The following is a 20,762-nucleotide window of genomic DNA, read 5'->3' on the forward strand; positions in this document are numbered from 1 at the left end:
TTTTGAACAATGGCTTCTACAATATCTCAGTATCCCCTGATAATACGCTGGCACACCGATTTACTGCTTATGCAATACTAGTAAATGGTAACAACAATAATTCTTGGTATTTATGTATTACTAGGCATTTCCAAAGCACTCTAGAAGCTCCTTTGAAGTAAAGAAGAATTGTTATCTCTAGTTTACAAATGAGGAAGCTGGGAGTTAAGGGTTAGACTATGTCATTTAGGCAACACCCTGACTGTAAGTGATGCAGAGTGGCACTGCCCCAGGCAGAGCTCGGCAGGGATTGTACCTCAGGCCTCCCTGTTTTGCAACAGGAATGATTCTATGTAGGTAGGTACAGAATGGTGGCCAGGGCAGTACCGCTTCCCCGGTCCTTTCTTTCTCCTTTGGAAAAATCTGTACTCTCTACATTAAGATGTAGAGAACAGTCCCTTCACGTCCCCCATTTAGAGAGTCTATGGTTGTCTTTGATCCTTGCGTAGTGTGACGGGGTTGGGACTCACCACCGCAGCACCTCCTGCTGTTCACTCTGGGAATTATCTCAGTTCATGCAGAGCACCCTCTGCCAGTGGTGTCCCATCCATCTCTCGCCATAGATTGGCATCTTGACCCGCATTGCTCCCAGCTTGCAACATCCTCTTCAGGACACGGCCCTCCAGCAATACCCACTGCTCTGGTCTCACCCCCTTCCGGGGGTTTGGTGTTATCAGCAGTCCTTCTCTTTGCCCCAGCCACAATGGCCAACCACACCCCAAAGTCTAACCCCTTTTGGCAGGGGTCTGGTGCAGTCTGTGATGGCCGCTCCTAATGGCCAGGTGGAAGTGCAAGGGGAAAAAGGGGGGACCCAGGCCCGCCCTCTACTCTGGGTCCTCATCTCAGGACCCTTTGGCAGCAGCCTTCCTGCCTGCCCTCCTTCTCTCCCTTTGTCCATCTCTCTCCCTGGGCCATTTCCCCTTCGCACTGGCTAGGCCCTTTTTCTCAGGGCCTGCAGCCCAGCAGGTACTGGGCGGGAGTTCCCTTCTGCTCCCCCAGTCTGCGCTGCACTGTAGTCTCCTCACACAGGAGACACACCTTCACCCACTGAAGGCCTGGGAGAGACTTCCTGGGCAGCTTTTATATAAGGCCTAACCTAGCCCTGATTGGCAGGCCGTAATACTGGCCCTGATTGGCTCTCTAACAGGCCCTCCCTGATTGGCTGCTGCCTTGCACAGCCACTCTGGCCTGTTGTAGCCCAATCTGGCATGGGTGTGGGGCACCGCCCCACCACACATAGGTTATTTGGGGAAAAGCCCCTTTCAACTTCCCCCTTTTGCAAGAGCCTGGGACAATCTGGCTCGAGATGACTTACCAAAGAACAGTGCCACCAGCAACTTACTGTTGCTACAGGACCTACTCTGGGTGTTTCCTAGGCATCTCCCATCTCAGAATTGACTAAGCCCAGTCTTGTTTATTAAGAGCCGCATCCATTTCCCTTTAAAGTCAGTGGCAAAACTTTCCAGGCTTTCAATGCACCATGCCTGAAGTACTTAGCAAAATGAGGCCTAGATTTTGCAGACACATGTGCCAAACATTAAGCCCAAGGAAATTCAATGGGCCAACCCATATGCTAAAGCTAAAGCATGTGTGTCTATGATATAAATGGTATTTCCTGATTAAAAAGCAAAATAGAAATAGAAAGGTCACCTTCCTGATCCACCCTCCCACAAGGGCAGAAAAAAACATAGCCTTAAACTCCCTTGAAATGCTAGATTTATATCTGCTTGTTGGTTCCAGCAATTATTCTTTCATGCCAATATTTCACATGGCTAACAAATGTGTGTGGTAGAGTTTGCATGTAAAATACTCCTATTATTATAGCAATCAGTAGTTTCTGCATTTTACCTGAATTAATTTTGTAGAGGGAACCATTATAAAGGAGAGCGTATGCAGGTTGTTTTTAACCTGAAAATAAAATATTGTGTGATGGTGTCAATAAGGCAATGGTCTAACTACAGATTCCACTGTCTTCCTAAAAATACCTTTCACATTTTAACTTTATTTAATATTGTCAGAAAAAGAAGTGTATTTGAAGGCATAACCCAATGGGTGTAGCTTTTTTAAAATGAACTTTATCACCTCTTTTTGTGGGGGCTAATGTTTTAATAGCAGCAGATTTTAATGAAGAGCATAATTGCAGGGCAGTCTAAATGCATGTGATGGCAGAGGCTCAGCAGAGATTGTTGAATGTGCTGAGAGCTTGATTCACAAGAATACAAATAGCAATGTGTGTGTGTGGGGAGGAGCGGGTAAAGTATCAGGATGATCCAGTTAGGGAGAGGGGAAGGAAGTACGGGTGGGTAGGAAATGATTGGAATTACTGGGTTCAAGGGAGGGATAGACACTAGGGGAGAAAAGGGAATCAGAATCAGATAAGGAGATGGGGGTGTTGAATTCAAATATTTGGGGATGGATTTAATGAGGGGAGGAGTAAAGAAAGGGACAGACGGGACACCATAGAGAAGGACTGGGAAGGAATGAGAGGGTGTCAAAAGTTCCATATTTATCTTTGGGGCTTTATCCAATATGACTCAAGCCATCCATCATTAGTTTATGTGTGCCTTTGCAGTGCAAAGTGCAGCAGCAGGGACTCCCAGGACAAGAGCAGGGAGTCTGAGATGGTTTTTAGGAAACTGTGTGGGAGGTTCTTTCAGATTAAATGAAAGAGGAAACTGGTTCACCATGCTTTGAAAGTGACAGCTGAACCAATGCGACATGGTACAATACACTGCTCTTAGCCCTCACAATACCTGGGCACAGCAAGAGGCATTGGAAAGGAACATGGAAGCAAGTTTAAGCCTAATTTTTATTTCAAAGTAGTCTTTTTGTCTTTCACTCCCCCTTTGTTTTATTTATGGGATTTTTTTTTAATTGTGTGTTCGAATGAGTAGCCAAACATAGCCCAAGCTGTCAGCAGTGGGCAACCCAGCTCAACATGATATTTTACTCTCTTTGTGCAAGTTGGGTTCCTGCTCCAGGCTTTAAAAGCACCTTTTTGTTAAGGGGATTTTAGATTTGATCAATGGCTTCCTTGTTATTTATACTGCCCAGTTATATCTCAGCACTGCATGCCTCTCCGGGACTCTTATTTGGTTTCTTAGTTTCTCCTAATGTCATCGGCTTCTTTACATTTCATCCATTTGGTTTCCCAGCTCTGTCTGGAGATGGTTTTGTTTCAGAAATAGTTTCATTATTATGTCTGCTTTGTTATTCTGTAACACACACTCACCCTTGCTCACTCTCTGTTCTGTGTTTCTCAAAGCAGAATAACAATTTCGTGAAGCAGTATAATTAAGCAGTAGGGTATGACAGGAGGTGTGGTTAGCATAACATAATTACATCCTTGATGTATTGTGAGACTTTCAATAAGAATTATTTTTATCACCATTAGAAAGGTGTCCTGACATGCTAGACTTCACATTAACAATTTAATGTTGACTAGAGGAAAAAAACCACACACATTCCACCAGTATTTTTTCAATTTAGTTATTTTAGAACTTTTTCAGTGACACAAATATAAAAATAAAAAACCCACGATATGCTATTCAGAGATCTAACGCTAAAACCATGAGAGAGAATATAAAACATAACGTGCACAGCAAGAAGTGTATACTCATTCAAATAAGTAGGGATATTTCTCAAAGTAAAATAATTAAACATACACATCTATAGATACACATCAATATTATTCAGAGCTCATTTTCTGAAGTTGTAGTTATGACTGACTACCAACCACTGGAATTATCTATGAACCATGCATTGAAAAATGTAATCTGGTGTCATATTAGATTATTCATGTCCTGGTCCTGCAATCAGATCCAGGCAGGTGAACCTCTCTGTATGTGAGGAGAGTCCCATTGACTTTGATGGGGCTCCACAAAGGAGCAGGGGGTCTGCCGGCCTGGATGAGGTTGCGGGATGAGGCCCATAGTTTGCCACAGTGTGAGATGTCATAAGGATCTTAATCAACCTTCCAATCAGAAGGGTATGAACTTCAGTGGGCTTTGGATCGGGGCTTTTATCCATGGACAGGAACAGTGCAAAGGCAAGACCATTAGTGTGTCTCATAGGTATCTGAGTCTGTCTCTCAACTGTGATGGGGATGGTTTTGCAATGGGACAAGTCTATTTGACCTACACTAGCCACTAATGCATTTGGTCATCACCCTGCAGTTACAACTGTAGTTATTGTTTATTATTTCTATTGCACTAAAACACAGAGACACTCCCTCCATCAGAATCGAGATCCCATTGTGCTAGGTGCAGTACGCAGGAAGACCTCGATGCTGCCCTGAAGCGCTTAGAGTCTAAAGGCCTATACCAAAGCCACTGTCCTCAGTGGGAGTCTTTCTGTGGATTTCAACAAGCTCTGAACCAGGCTCGAATGCCCTGGCCTAGCAAAGCACTTAATCATGTGCTTAACTTTAAGTATGTCAGTAGTTCTAATAAAGTCAATGGGATTACTCACATGCTTAAAGATAAGCACATGCTTAAGAACTTTGTTGGCTCAGAACCTAAGACAATGAGCAGCCTATGAAAATTGGAGGAGAGGGATGCAATCAAAATATGTCCAATTCTATATATGCTATAGGCACATACTATTTTAAAAATCAATAATTGTTTGGTTACTACTAAAGGATGCTGGATTTGAACCAGTGCCCTGGAGATGAAGAGCCTTTTGAAAACTCTGAGCTTTTAAATCTTCCTATTGCCAAAATCAGAATGAAGTGTGTAGGCAATGGCAAAGTCAGGAAGAAATAGAACTTATATTATATAAAAAGCCTACAAGGAAAGGTGAGTAATCTTCTCAAGACCAGCACTAAATATTTTTCTTATTATAATTGGATTGATTTTGCTCTGCTGAACAGAATCTAATTTAGTTAACAATAAATGCGTCTGAAATCAGAAACTCATCTAATACAGTTCTTTCCCAGAGCGTTTAGCGTGGCAGGCCCAAGCTTTTTCTTTTGCTCCTTTAGGTCAATGGAGGTTAAAAAGGCTCTTGTCCTTGTTAATCCTGTACCAAAATGCAAAGCTGCTACTTTGAAATGACTAAATGAAATTAAGAGCAAATCCTTTATATCCATAAAGTTGTCCCTCCCTCTGCTGAGTTTCTGGTGGGGTCTGTGCCAGGAGAGCAGTCTGGTCACAAACAGACACAAAAGACAACCAGCAATAGCAAACACTTCATTTTTTTTAATTGAATTTATTTTAATTGTTTTAAGACTAGAGAAGGCTCAGCTGTTGGGCAGGTGCATGGGGACAGGGAGAAGGGCTCGAGGAGCCTCCCACATATGCACCTTATACCATCTGAGCAAGGAGCTCATGCAGTTGCTGGCCATCCACTCCTCTGAGCACAGAGACTCAGTTCTCTTTGCACCTCAGGGGTAGCAGCCTTCTGAAAGGATACAGGAAGGGCTGGTGTGGAGGCCAACCCCACTGGCCATGTAAGGTGGTTGGGCACAGAGAAGAGAGAAAGCTGCATCATCCTAAGGGATGATACAAGCATACACACTCTCCTTCTCCTTCCTGAAACTCCAGGAGGGATGGAATTATTCCATAGGAATCCTAAAACTCCTTTCTGAGCCACCCTGGGAATTTTACAACTCCACTCCTTCCAAAGTGGCCCAGTGATCTCAAAGCCCAATCTGGCCTATACTAAGGTAAACAAATATGACATAAAAGTACAGTAACCCACAATGTGTCATTGATAGTCATAAAAGGGAACTACCATGGAATGGACTGTAACAGTAAATGTAAATAACAGTGTGTACTGCACATTGAATCAGATATTATAAGAAATCATTACCAGCTTCCTAGTTTTGTAAAACTCTGTTTGCATTAACTTGAGCTCTAATTTCTAAAATAACTACACTATTAAATAGTACACTTCACACCAATAATTAAATAAATACTAGAAATAGTATTGACTCCTTAATTATTTAGCTATTCTTTTACTAAGTTCTACAAGCAATGTCAACTCATCATAAAAATAGAAAGATGAACATACTGGGGCATGCTCTATGCTGATTTACACTCCTTGTGAAATCCCATTAAAATCAACAGGATTGTATATAGGGAAAGTCACGGCAGAATTTGGCTCAAAGGCTCTAGCTAATAACTGGAGATCATGAAGAAGTTCGCAGTTTGTTTTTGGTTTAGAGATGCAGCCAAACATTTGAATACTTATTCAAACCTCTACAGTCTGTAAAATGTGTCTGCATGTCTCATGAGAACAGTCTCTCATGACATTTGTAGTATTCCCGACAGTCAGTCAAGCAGAGGTAGCACAATAAGAGCCTTTCTTCTAGTATTTCTGCATTTCCAGCTCTCATCCCAAACCCAACCCAAAAGAAGAGGTGAGAATGAAAATTGAGAAAAGTTCAACTTTTCAGAACCTTCAAAGAGATGCACTTCACTTTCCATTCTAGAAATGGGCAAACATTCCAAGTGTGTGTGTGCCTCTTCAAGAGGAAGGGGGATTCTTATTTTGTCCTTACCGGTTTGTCCATCCCTAGCTAAAATGATACTGGTTCCTTTCAGTTATCAGCTTTTCCAAGTGTGTATCCTATCTTTGTGCCTTTGATTTTCAGAAACAAAGCCTCTTGTCTCACTCAGCTGATTGGTGGTTATTATCCTACTAAAAACAACATCAATCCTCTTCAAAATTCTAAGTCCTAATATACCATTAGGTCAGGCATGCCAGATTCCTGAATTCACTGTGGGTTAGACAATAGCATTGGCAGGGCAAATGTTGTGGGTAGCCCCTAAAGCACAGCCCTTTCATTTTCTTCCTGAAGCAAAATTTAATGATTCGGTCCTGTGTGTCTCAGGCCAAGGCATTTGGCCTTGGAGAGCTAACTTTCAGTAACTTTCTTGCACTTCACCTAAAGATGCTTGAAAACTGATATTTTGCTGGAGGAATTAAAGAATATTTTGAAAGTTACAGCATTTCATGGAAGCCTGGAAAGTTGAAAAATGAAGGACAGAGTCTGATCAGTTACACCATTGCAAATCAGGAGTAAATCCACTGAAACTGATGGAGTTCAGCCACTGCAAAACCACAAGTTAGAACACAGAGAGGAAACATGCAGTGCAAAATGACTTACCCATTGTCTACGGTAGAAAAATGTGCACTCTGTTACATCAACAGTCTGCAATGCTGGTGCCGCGTTGTTGGTAGCAACAATGTAAGTGTTAGTGTAAACAAGACTTAGGCATTTTACCATTATGTCATGAAATGATGGAGTGGTAATAATGGAAATCCTGGGGAAAGTCAGCAAGAAATCAGCAAGAAATATGACCCAGAAGACATCAGTTGAGTTCACTGAAAGCAATGGAGTTACATTGATAAAATTGAAGCAATGCAGGGGTTCATTAGGCCCAGAGGTTACTTACATGCTATTTTCTTCGAGAGGACGATTCTTACACCCATCCAGCCTCAGGATAAGGACAAGTTCATGTAGTGTCATTCACTGGTATAAACACATACCCTGGGCTGAGCTGTCATATTTCAACAGAGTAAATTCGTAAGATTCTTTATTTTAGGAAACATTTGAAAATTATGGTTCAATTACATGCTCACTGCCCTGCACAAAAGCAGATGTCCCTGTCCTTTGGAAAACACAAAGAAATGCAAGATCCACAGAGAGGTAACAATATGTTCAAAATATCCCAGGCTGGAACTCTGTATTCTCTGACAATACCAGATTCCTTTTTGCAGATGGAATCCTGGAATATACCTTCAGCCACTAAATAACTGCTTTAGTACATATACTGTACAAGAGAACTCATTTGAAATCCACGAAGGCGCTTCCTGCCTGTTGTGTTTAATTTCAGAACAGAGCTATCAGGTAAAAGAAAAACTGAAACACCCACCCCAGACCCTACCAACACGTACACACACCCCTTTATGTTTTTTACCTTCAGTGCAATTAAAATGGGAAGTATGTTCTGAAAGAGATTGCCCCAAGTCCTCTCTGAATTGTGGACATGCTTGTCGGACTCCTAGTCAGAACATCACTTTTTGTTTTCATTGCTGAGTTTGGTGCCAGTAGCACTAGCTTGAGCCAGCCATCATGAAAGCAGACTCTGGGCTAGCTTCCTTGCATAGCTCTGGCAATGGCAACTGAATCATCATCCCCTGTATGCATCCGATGAAGTGAGCTGTAGCTCACGAAAGCTTATGCTCAAATAAATTGGTTAGTCTCTAAGGTGCCACAAGTACTCCTTTTCTTTTTGCGAATACAGACTAACACGGCTGTTACTCTGAAATCATTCCCTGTAACTCCCCTGTTAGTCTTCTCTGCTAGGCAAAACTGCCTATTAGGTCAGATTCATTTGTGATATGGATCTATAGGAGTAAGAATAAAGCTAATAATGTTATTTTCACTTGCCACCTAAAGCAGGGTTTGAACTCAAGCCTCTGGAGGCAAAAGACTACTTACACTTTTCTGAGTATTTTAAGGCCTACATTGAAAGATATTATGCAAGTCTCTATACAAAACATTTTTACCCAAGCAATAGGGAAGAAATATTGCATTGTTAACAGGAACAAAGCAGTTTAATCTCAAAAGACTGAAGACTATAACCAGAACAATATGGGTTTATCTGGCTCATCTTTTCCGTAATCATCCAGAAAGGAAAGCTTTATGATTAATGATGCTCCTTAGAGTCATCAGCCTTAATTTGTCACCTAGTAACACCAACATAATTTGAAGGAAGTGCAAGATAAATCCTTCTGAAGATGAGAGAGACATCAGCAAAACACGAGATAATGGGAAATTAGCCAGTTCAAACAATCCTGAAACAACCTGAGGAACAGAGAAGGAAATCAGTTGTTGATCAAAATGTCTAGAGAAAGCCTAAGTAGAAAACCTTCCTTAAGAGGGGAGGGCAAAAATAGAGGGTTTGGAGCTGTTCCATTAAACTTCACAATGACTGTCTGTGTAAAAACTTATCTACAGTATATGCACATATAGGTAATATCACCGGCAATATTATTGTATTACCGGCAATAGTATTTTGACTCCAATTTTCATAGATGAAACAAAATCTATTTGTTCCTCTTAAGTGAGCACCATCAGTTCAAATTTAGACCAATATTTTGATTTTGTTTTAACAACCCTACAGCAAGGGAAGCGTTTTTATGATTTCTTTAAAATTCCAGGGGATATACTAGTGTTCAATACATAAACATTCCCCTCCAGAATTTTCAAACTCAATATAATCGTACTGAAAATCTAATAGTAAAAGTGACTATAAACAAAAGTGAAACTGCTTTAACTGATTTTCATTATTCAAGCTGAGGGAACTGCTAAAATGATATATGCAGCTCAAATAGTAAGACATTAAATGGAGTTGTAAGTTTATTTCATTTTTTTAAATAAATGTTTTATCAATACAAGCAAGATATTTATGACTCCCTCGCATCCTAGCTGAATTCAGCAAAGTTTAGACCAAATACCTGTACTAAAATAGCCCAAAACTCTAGTGTTTTAGCTAAAGGAGAGACTCCATTAGCTAGCAACACAGTAACATGTTCTCAGCCTCTTGGTCACCAGCTACTGGAGAGGTTGTGGCATGCACTTTATCATTTCATAATAAATAATGCTAAAAACAATTTTAAAAATAGCACACACCAGCAATGAGCTCAGTGCTGTAGTAGACCCCCAAATGAAGACAATCCCTTCCCTGAAGAGTTAAGGCCCCGATCCTGCGAAAAGAAACTTTACTCACATGAGAAGTCACATGAAAGTCAGTACAATTAACACACATGAGTAAAGTTACTCAAGTGTGTGAGTGTTTTCAGGTAGAAACTTTAGTAGATAGAAACAGAGAGGACAGCACGTACTGGGAAGACTAGAGAATTTAATAATTTATTGGATTTTTTTATCGTATGCAATGTCTGGTTTGGTTCACTTCTCTTGGCTTAGCCAATGTGAACTGTGCACACAAATGCTGTATCATAGAGCTATTATTGTCTGACCCCTTTTAAATTTCAAATGCTAAATGAATCCTAAAGACTGCCACTGAAGTAGGACTGAATTGAGCTGTTAAACCAAGTGCCCTCGCTGAAGAAATACTGTAGAGGTATTTTGATCCAGTGCTGAAGTCAGTCAGACAAAATGTTTAAACAAAAAGACACATCACAAAGCATCAGACCAGATTATATAAGGTTTGCTCCTCACATGGCAAGATCACCACATGTAACCTCATAAAAGGTAATGCAAAGTGAATGTAGAAACTGTCTTTTGAACACAAACTATTTATCTCCCCTTGAACCAATGGACTTATTCACCTTGTAGAATGAATTGTTGCTGAGTAAGTTGGCATATTTTCTCACAATACTTTGCTTAGTGACGAAGAACCATACTAGTAAGCCAATATTTTCCCTTGGACACACTGTATCAGAGTTAAATACATCAGACTACTTTATGGATGGTTTATATGTTTCACCACAAATACTCTCCTCTCCCCCCTCCCCCCCCAAGCAGGATAAAACGGAAAAATAAATACCAGCCAATATATTGAAATGCAAGGTCAAATTAAATCCTTCACCCACTTCAGCTTTTATTAGAAGTGCTTTCTTTTTGGTGAATGAGATGAGCCAATCAAAACTGCATTTGCAAAACACACATTAACAAATCAGTAACTGTAAAAACAGCCATCAAAATAGCTGTAATGCAGATGATCATATGGTGCTCTCAACTGATCTTAAAAATGAGCTATAATTTCTGCATATTTATATTCCAAAATCTGAATTGCACCTTTCAGTTTTCAGTCTGCGGCTTTCAAGCCACAATAATTCCAGATTTGAGAATTATTTGAATCAGTTTGTGACAATATCATGCAAAACATTAGGCAAACCAATGAGTTATGCTATATGTAGATTCTCAAGGAGAAAAGATTTTTGCAGTATGACATTCCAGCCCAAATCTTTAAAATCCTGTTTTCACTATATTGAATCATCAGAACATTGTGATCCCCTAGAGTTAATATTAAAAAAAGGAACAGTGATAAGTTGACATTCTTATTTAAACTCATACAGTTCATGAGTTCCCAAAAGAAGTGTTAGCTACAATTTCCCCCTATATGTCTTAAAGTTCTAGCTGTATAGTTACCCATGAAAATATCACAAAGCAGCAAATAATCGAACAGCAATGAAGGATATGAAAATGAGTAAATAAACAGGCTGCCAACCAAAACTCTTTCATCTTAGCCAAGGCAATCTTGTACTGTCTATTAATCACAGAAAGACTCATCTGTTGGAAATGGACAGACTTCTTTCTAAAGAATCCTTATTTTTCTGTATTAGTGATTTAAAGTGGATGAAGCTGACAAAGTAAAAGTTCATAGATTTCACAGACTCTAAGAGCAGAGGGACCACTGTGATCACTAAGTTTAACCTCCAGCATAACACAGATCATAGACCTTCCCCAAAATAATTCCTCTTTGAATCAGAGCATAACATTTAGAAAAAGATCTGTTCTTGATTTAAAACATTGTGGTAATGGAGAATCTACCACAACCCTTGTTCCAATGACCCACAATATTAAAAATTTGCATTATATTTCCAGTCTGAATTTGCCTAGTTTCAAATTCTAGCTTTTGGATTTTGTTATATCTTTGTCTGCTAGAATGAAGATCCCATTATCAAATATTTGTTCTCCATGGTAGTTGGATGTATTTTCAGAGAGATTTCTATTTAATATTAAGTTATATTTGCAAAATGAACAAAATATCTCCAGAAAATAAATGCCTTTTAGATCAAAGATGGGGTAGAACTTTATTACAGTGACACAAACAGCATAATTAGTGCTTATACAGTTAACACAAGAATCTGAAATCACTGAGCACAGAAAGTAGCATGAAATGACACCCCTCCCCCACCCCACACATACAATAGCAGTCACCCTCCCATGTTTTGGGCTCACTCACACTGACCTACCAAGCGGTATTAAGAAACAAGCTAAAATAGCATTAAGAAAACCAAAAAGGTTGAAACGTAAGCAAGATAAAAGCATCCTCCTACTTATGCTGGCACAGAAGGTGACAAGGAAAAATGCCATTTTGTATGTATGTCCATATGTAATTGTGCATTTGTATAGATGGGGCCAGATTGTGGCACTTAAGTATTGCTCGGCATGGGGGTGAGGGGGAGCGAAATGCAGAATTGCGCCATCCTAGTGGGGACACTTGGAGGTGCTATATCTCCTGGAATTCCCTACTGTAAAATTATTGCCTCACTGAAGTCAATGGCAAAATTCACATTGACATCACTGGGTCAATACCATTCTTTGACATCCATTGAACATGTCCAAACCACTTCAGCCTTCTTTTTCTAATCATTGTCTCTACAGTCAGCTGACCAGTCCTTTGTAATGCATCAGTGTTGGTTACTTTATCACACTTGCACACACCAAGGATTTTTCACGAGCAACTCTGATGGAATGCATTAAGCTTCCTGTTGTGGGTTTCTAGCATTTGCCAGGTTTCAGAAGCATATAACTATGTGGGTCTCACAAAGGCATTATATAACTTGTATCTTGTGTCTTGTGTGAATCTCCTTATTTTTTCAGGTACAGTAGAATCTCAGAGTTACGAACACCTCGGGAATTGAGGTTGTGCGTAACTCTGAAATGTTCGTAACTCTGAAAAATACATTATGGTTGTTCTTTCAAAAGTTTACAACTGAACATTGACTTAATACAGTTTTGAAACTTACTATGATGAAGAAAAATGCTGCTTTTAACCATTTTAATTTAAATGAAACAAGCACAGAAACTGTTTCCTTACTTTGTCAAATCTTTTTTTTTAACTTTCCCTTTATTTTTTAGTAGTTTATGTTGAACACAGTACTGTACAGTATTTGCTTTTTTGGGTCTCTGCTGCCTGGTTGCCTACTTTCAGGTCCAAATGAGGTATTTGGTTGACTGGTCAGTTCATAACTCTAGTGTTCATAACTCTGAGGTTCTACTGTATTTGTCAGTCTTGAAAAGGCTCCACTTGCCTTCCCAGTTCTTGCTTCCAACTCCGTCTGGAGTTGGCATTGTCACTAATTGTGCTTCCAAGATATACAAGCTCATTAACCATGCCATACTCTTCACTATCTATCATATATGCACCATCATTGCTGACTCCTCTCTCAATGATTATGACTTTCAGTTTCTTTTGGCTGATTATTAATCCTGCTTAGGTGGCTGCACATTAGACATTGATAGTGGTCTTTTTCATAGCATCATCATCTGTGTCTAACAGAACAGTGTCATCTACAAAGTTGAGACCTTAAAGGTTTCCTCTACTCCATATAATTCCTGTATCTTCTTTGATTGTTTCTTTTCACATCACGTAATTTATCGCAGTGCAGAAAAGAGAAGGTGAGAAGATGCAGCTCTGTCGCACTTCAGTGACAATCAGTCCAATCGATCTCTCTACTTTCTGTCCTTACACAGCATTTTGAACCTTCACATAGCATCTAAATGTAAATATACACATCTAGGAACAAAGAATGTAGGCCATACTTAGAGGATGGAGGACTCTATCCTGGGAAGCAGTGTCTGTGAAAAAGATTTGGGAGTTGTAGCGGATAATCTGCTGAAAATGAGCTCTCAGTGTGAAGCTGTGGCTGAAACAGCTAATGTGATCCTGGGATGTATAAACTGGGGAATCTCGAGTCAGAGTAGAGAGGTTATTTTACCTCTATATTCAGTACTGGTGTGACTGCTGCTGGAATACTACGTCCAGTTCTTTTGCTCACAATTCAGGAAGGATGGTGATAAATTGGAAAGTGTTCAGAGAAGAGCCACGAGAATGATTAACAGATTAGAAAACAGGCTTTATAGTGATAGATTCAAAGAGCTTAATCTATTTAGTTTAACAAAGAAAAGCTTGAGGGATGACTTGATCACAGTTTATAAGTATCTACCTGGGGAACAAATATTTAATAATGGGCTGTTCAACCCAGCAGAGAAAGGTATAACAAGATTTAAGGGCTGGAAGTTGAAGCTAGACAAATTCAGACTAGAATTAAGGTGTAAGTTTTTAACAGTGAGGGTAATTAACCTTTGGAACCATTAACCAAGGGTCATGGTGAATTCTCCATCAATGACAATTTTTAAATAAAACTGGATGTTTTTCTAAAAGATCTGCTCTAGGAATTATTTACGGGAGTTCTATGGCCTGTGTTACACAGGAGGTCAGACAAGATGATCACATGGTCCCTTCTGGCCTTGGAATCTATGAATCTTAGCCAGTGATCTATGTACTGTAGCATATAATTTAAAATAAAAATAAAAGAATTTAAAGTAGTAAATAAAAAATGGATTTCATGTTCCATTAAAATCCATGTTCAATATCAAAAACATATCTATTATTCTGTTTCTTTATTTATACAGACCTAAAATAATAACCCAATCAATGATTTTAAACTAAAAATACATATACTTTACACTTAATTAGCAAAGTGCACACAATTTCTTTTCATTTGGAATGAAACCCAGAATGTAATGCAAATAGACGAATGGAAACAGATCTCCATAACAACACTTAAAGGATTTTAAAAAGTAAAGAGACAGCAAAATTAGCTAAGCAACCAATTGACTTCAAAGGTGAAGGAGAGAGAAAGAATGAGGGGGTGGAGGGAGCAGGAACTGAGAGCTTATAAAGGAACCTGCCTTAATGTATAATCCTTTCCACATGCTCTAAAGGAATGATAAAATATCTGAAATAACCATGTGTGTCTCATTGATAACCATTTATTTTGTTATGTAAATACCTTACACTTTAGGGATAACAATTTTCACAGAGCAAATTAAATCCCACAAGAGATTTTAGTATCTGATGTATCAGCATGCAGGGGAAAAAAACAAAAATTGTCTCATTTGTTTATATGCCATTGAGTATAAAGTCAATAATGCTTTGTCTCCTGTTGCAGTCTATTGGGCATCTGTTTTGCTGGTCTATGCTAGCAGGATGCAATGACTGAGTACATAAATTTCATCTACATAGGAACAGTGGGGGTGGCGGGTGGGAATAAACATGGGGAAATAATTCCTCAGACGTTCTTGTCAACTGCTCCAAATGGCCCACCTTGATTATCACTATAAAAGGTTTCCCCGCCCCCACCTCTCCTGCTGGTAATAGCTCACCTTACCTGATCACTCTTGTTACAGTGTGTATGGTTACAGTGTGTATGGTAACACCCATTGTTTCATGTCTCGTGTATATAAATCTCCCCACTGTATTTTCCACTGAATGCATCCGATGAAGTGAGCTGTAGCTCCCGAAAGCTTATGCTCAAATAAATGTGTTCGTCTCTAAGGTGCCACACGTCCTCCTTTTCTTTTTGTAAATTAGTACAGTTGCTGCTGGAGTCGCCTGTAGCATTGCTCCAGCTATATGGTTGCAATGCCACTGAAATTTGACCTGGCTGCTCCTCTGTACAAACAGAGGGATGGCTGAACCGAACTTCAGTGAGTGGCATTGTGACTTGGCACACAGTGTTGCAATGCCACATAAATTTGGCCCAGCCGCCCCTCCATCTAGATGGAGGGGCAACCAGGACAAATGATGTTGCAATCTGGTGCATGGGGAGTCTGTTTCTGTACGACTGAGCACAGGGAAGTCCACCAAGACCTTGACTCCTGGTGGCACCAGCTCATGCACTGTGTGGGTAAGAAAGAGGGGAGACTCCCGAGCTGAGGGAGACTCAGGGTTATTCTGTAGGGGTGAGGGGGTGAACAGGAGTTCTGGAATTTGCTTCTTTTCCCCCAACCCCCCCCCCCCCCCCCCCCCGCAAAATCTGAATTGGCACTAGTGCTTTGTAATGAGACTTGGACTGTAATGGATGGGCCAAATACTCAGTGGGTGTGTAAACCAACATAGCTTCATTTAAGTCAATGACTTGTGCCAATTTACACCAGTTGAAGCTCTGGACCTATATATTCAGTTATTACTCTATTCTAATAAATTGGAGGTAAACAATAGAAAATGCCTATGTCATTTATCTAGATTATAAACTGAAATCATATAACAAGGAACTCCTGAGTCTTGACTGGCCATGACTAATGATTTCTCTAATAAAAATGAACTCTATCTAACCTGCACTGTGGTCTCAGGAGTGGAGAGGAGCCCAAACCAGAACTATATATCAAAACGCCCTGAACTTTAGGGACTCAGATAAAAGGAGTGCCAGTAGCAATTCAGTCCTGACCGATACTTGCAAAACCACAAACAACCCCTGGTTAATGCCTCCTCTTGTGACAGTTCCAGTTCCCATTGAAATAAATGAGAGTTGTGTTGGGCGCCTAATTACTATCTGAAATTTCAGATTACCTCCTTATTTGTACCTGTCCCACAGACATTGTCGTTACAGTTCTTTCTGCTCATAAAGTGATGGGAATCTGAAAACTTTTGAGGTTAGGAATGAATAGTTGGAACAGGATTCAAAGTAATCTGAAGCTATAACTCCCATCCAGCACAAGAGCCTAACAAATTCCATCGCTATCCATTCAGCATTGATATATCTGCTTGGTAAAGTTACATACAAGTCTGATTTTGCAAAGCAGACCAAATACATATATAGCAAAAAATAGGTTGCAATTGTTTTGCTGAACTCTTTATTTCATTTCTCATTCCCCAGCTCAGTGGCTGTGCCCAGCTCTAGCCCAGAGTTCCCCTATTAGTTCTTAAATTAAGCTGAATCTAAACGTCTTTGGTGAAAAATGGAAGGCATTTGTAAACTAGGGAATAGCACAAATCAGAACAAAGCTAATTTGGTTAAGCATTTGCTCTCAGTAGACATTCACAAAATTGTTCTGTAGTATTTATGAGTTTCAAGGTTGAAATGTGGAACACTATGTAGTAGAAGATCTTAAACAAAAACTGCAACTGACAGTAACTTTTGAAGGTACAATATACACAACGGGCGAAAAAAGAATCTATGTCCTTTGCACCAAAACAAATGCGTGAATACTACAGGTACCATCAAAAGATTCTGTAAAGTTTTTTTTAACGATTCTTAAATAAAATAATAATAATAATAATACCCAGAACCCAGTGATTGTTTTATTTTTCTTTAATGTGAATTTCAGTATTTTCTCAAGATGGGAAATTAGCAGTGCTCATTGTTGTCATCTTGCCGATTTATTAAAAGCTCATTTCTTAAAAATGGCACGTAAAATCAAGAAACTTATCACTGCTGATTAATTTCTGTCACATGCCTGAGTACTTCAGATATATGTTGTATTTTTCTTTTAAGCTGTGTATACTATAAGAAATAAAAATTATTACTGAAAATAATCTGCCTGGCTGAAGGAGGAATGGATAATGTTTTTCATAAGTTGTAGGAGGGAAACCCTACAAATTTGCATGTGGAACAGTCAAAGAAACATACTGGTATTTGACTCCCATATATATACAGAATTCTTTCCGCAGCTCTAGAAAACAGTAGCTATGCTAAAGAAACGAATATGGTCTGGAAAACAGCTGACTTCTGTAGCACACATGCCTCTGAGTAAAGAGATTTAAATGGAGCAAACTGAGCCAGTATATTCATTTTTCTAATAAAAGTGGGCAAATGCTATAGCCTGATCCAAAGCCTGCTGAAATCAATGGAAGGCTTTAAAGGACTATTACTCACATTTGTCCGTGAAAGAGATTTGGGGCCTGAGTCTCACTGAGCTGTGTAAAGGGCCTGTAGGCTCAATGAGAATCAGACCCTTGTGACCTGACACTGTAAAAGCTGCAACGAGTGTTTGAAGTAAAACATAACCTTTGTCAGACAGCTAGCTATGAGCTACAAGGGTCAGGCTACAGGATGTGAGATGGCATTGAAAAGTTTGTGTCAATCAGGTGGCGGGGAAAAAAGAAAAGGAAAAAATGGAGGACTGCATGTCATGAAGAAATCTGAATATTATATATTCATAGCCCTCATCATATTATTGACTCTACAGCTGCTCCATGAGCCAGACTCCCATAGATTTCAACCACACGTAGGGTAAAATTTTCCTCTGTAGAGATGGCCAGCACTAGGCCTTATTGTGATGCATCCGCCTTGCACTGGCCCATTGAAGCTACAGAATCAGGCCTGTATGTGGGATCATTTTCTGAAGTTTCACAAACACTGCACAATAGTGTTGAGTTTCCTTGAAACATATTGCAAGACAGAATGGCATCATGTATCTCTTTACCTTGCAGATACTATGATTCCATGATCATTATCTCTCATAGACCAGTTTCAAAGATTTAAAACTTTTGAACATTTCAATCTAATTAAAACCAATGCTATCCTCCAAAGAAGGAAAATTTGATCCAGACCTCCACAGTCACAGTGACTGAACACCCCAATCATATCAGATGGCTTGTAAATCAAAACATATCTCAAAGTAGTTTCAGCTTTAAGCCTATCAATTTCACTGTGGAAAAAATGGTATCAACATGGTGCTGTTATGGCCCAGGTTACTGTAACCCTTTAAAGGTCAAATTCTGGTCTTCTAAAACTTTGTTGGATATTAACAACTCAATTCACAATTTCTCATCTAAAACTAGGGATTGATTCTTTAGAGGCTCTCTATATTTCTGTTATACAGGTGTCCTGATCTGAAACAAGGAGATGATCTTCTTAGGGCATTACAGTGTGCTAAATATTATTTTGTTATTTCCGATGGCCTGGAGAACACATGGCTGGCCTTTGTGCTTCTTAGACATTAGCACACTGCTGCTCAGTAATCTTGTGGTAAACAAGACTCCTTGCATTTCTGGGGAAGCATGTTGCTTTTTCCACATTTGAATCTTCTGACAACTATATGCCACATTTCCAGGTTTGGGGCACTATATTCAAAAACCTCACTTTTTAATAACCTTACATTTAGATAATACCTTTTTATCTTAAAGTTATAACAAATTGATATTCAGTCAATATTCAGGAATTTCTTCATTTTTATATTTTATTACTTGTACAGCAACACAAGGCACTTTATTTCGTTAACCACTGAAATGCACTCAGCTCTAAATTGAAACATGCAACTGTTTAGCAGTGCACAGTAACAATATACTCCAGTTTAGAAGAGGACGTGAAAAACAACTTTAGCCAGTTGATGATGGCAGAGGGAATTTAGGTAAGCAGAATGTAATTACTAAACCTAAATTAGATTTACAGGATAAAATTCCTACTCTCATGAAGTGTCATGGTGTTTTGAACACCAGTAAGTAGTTAGGACTTTGATATCATCCAAATTACAGCCTCTCCAGCAGTATTAGTCTGCTAGTTACTCAGAGAGAAGATGCATCCAAGTACTAGCCCAGATGAACCCATTTTAGCTTGTGAGATCTGATGAGATCACAGCACAATTTGGTAAAGCAGCAGGCCCTAGTACTGAGTGTTCAGGGGCTTTTAAACTTATATTTGATTTATTTAAAATATTTGTCCATTAATTTTCAAGATACATCCCCAGAATATAAAGAAAAAGAGAGGTTTGGGCAAACAAATGCACAACAATTCTAATGAAACACTGATAGGAAAGAAGCTGACTCACACAGCCAACAGGAGTTATGATGAGTAATTAAAATTAGTCTAAGAATTCATTATCCATTATTAACCTCCAGTATTGTCATTCATTCTGACAGGCCTATTTATGAAGAAGGAAGATGTTTTCATAAAAAGCTGTTATCAGTAGAAGGAAAACAACTGTAAAGATCTTTTGGGCCAAATGCTGATCTTAATTACATTGGTGTAAATCTAGATTAATTCCATTGAATTTAATAGAATTACCTCAGACTGTTACCAGCATATGTCCCAAAATGCCTTATACTATACAACTTCCTCAGAATTTTCTGCTACATGAATAATATTTGATGGGCCCAAAGCAGCACCATTGTCCTCAGTGGAGTTACCCCAGGGCTGACTTTGGTCCAATATGGGAATAGTTGTTTAGAGGCAACATATGAAATTTGTATTTAAATTTGTTAACCATATAAAAATATGTCATTGCATAGAGCACACTTTTTAATTTTTTCAATCTTGTGACCAATGAGGTCATTTGCAATTATGAAAGCTATAATAAGGGAAATCAAATCTCATGCTTCAAAGAGCATGATCATTATAGGAAATGAGGAATGCTTTATCTCCATGTATAGCATTGCACAACTGACTAAGGTGCATTATGGAGGATTTTTGTCTTCCTCTAGTTCATCATGTATAATGTGATGGACAAATTGATGTGGGATGGCAAATCAGTCATATGTGAATATTTTAAAATTCCAAAGGCAGTAAGGATTCAAGCAGATTTTACCTTTAAATGTTCTGTTCCTGCTCAGTCAAACAACAGATTTTTGTTGTTGTTTCTTTTGTTTACAAAGAACAATAAGCCATAAACTCAGCAGGACATTGTAAAATATAAAAATCAATATAATTTATGTGATGATTTTTTGCCAAGACGGAGTTACATTTAAAAGATTTTTCACTTACTATTTACCCCAATTTTAGGATTAGATTCTCTCTATAAAATGAATGATGCATTTGCTGACTCCTTGGTCATTTCTTCCCCTTTATGTTACAATAAAATAGGATGGGGCAGATCTTCAGCTGGTGTGAATCATCAAAGAGCATTTACTTTAATGACCCTGCCTGTTTACAGCATCTGAGAACCTGGCTCAATAGCTACAATAGAACCTAATGTTATTATTTCATGTTTTCCATTCAGACTGAATCCTAAACAGCAG

The sequence above is a fragment of the Chelonia mydas genome, chromosome 11 (genome assembly GCF_015237465.2).
Source record: "Chelonia mydas isolate rCheMyd1 chromosome 11, rCheMyd1.pri.v2, whole genome shotgun sequence".
NCBI lineage: Eukaryota > Metazoa > Chordata > Testudines > Cheloniidae > Chelonia > Chelonia mydas.